Here is a 357-nt window from a genome sequence, read left to right as displayed (position 1 = left end):
TATATATATATATATATATTTATATACTTTTAGCTACAATACTCGAGCTTCCTTCCGTGCCTCTACCTCTCGTAAAATGCATGCCTCTGTTTCCCGCCCGCGATCGTTAGTGAAATACCCGAGTCATGGTGTATTACGTCTCGTTCCGAGTATTGCGATCCAGAGCGTTGTCGGATGATATTTTCAAGTAGCTCGTCACGCCGCCATCTCATTGTAAGTACGCTACTTACCGAGGCTCGTTTGCGTTACCTCTCTCTGTCGCGCATAAGGTGCATTCGTTGTCCATTGCCTCGCGTAATCGATCACGAAAAGAAGGAATACGCGTAAAATGTATATGTCGACGAGTCTAAGAGCAAG

At 44.8% G+C, this 357-nt stretch overlaps 1 protein-coding gene across 4 annotated transcripts in view; it reads right to left on the bottom strand.

Annotated features, from left to right (window-relative positions):
• The window catches only part of LOC108755450 (netrin receptor UNC5C-like), a 34977-nt gene that overhangs the window by 23019 nt on the left and 11601 nt on the right, over positions 1-357 (bottom strand). The gene's annotated exons all lie outside the window — the stretch shown is intronic.

The sequence above is a fragment of the Trachymyrmex septentrionalis genome, unplaced genomic scaffold, assembly GCF_001594115.1.
Source record: "Trachymyrmex septentrionalis isolate Tsep2-gDNA-1 unplaced genomic scaffold, Tsep1.0 scaffold87, whole genome shotgun sequence".
Lineage (NCBI taxonomy): Eukaryota > Metazoa > Arthropoda > Insecta > Hymenoptera > Formicidae > Trachymyrmex > Trachymyrmex septentrionalis.
This window is presented reverse-complemented; position numbering and strand designations above follow the sequence as displayed.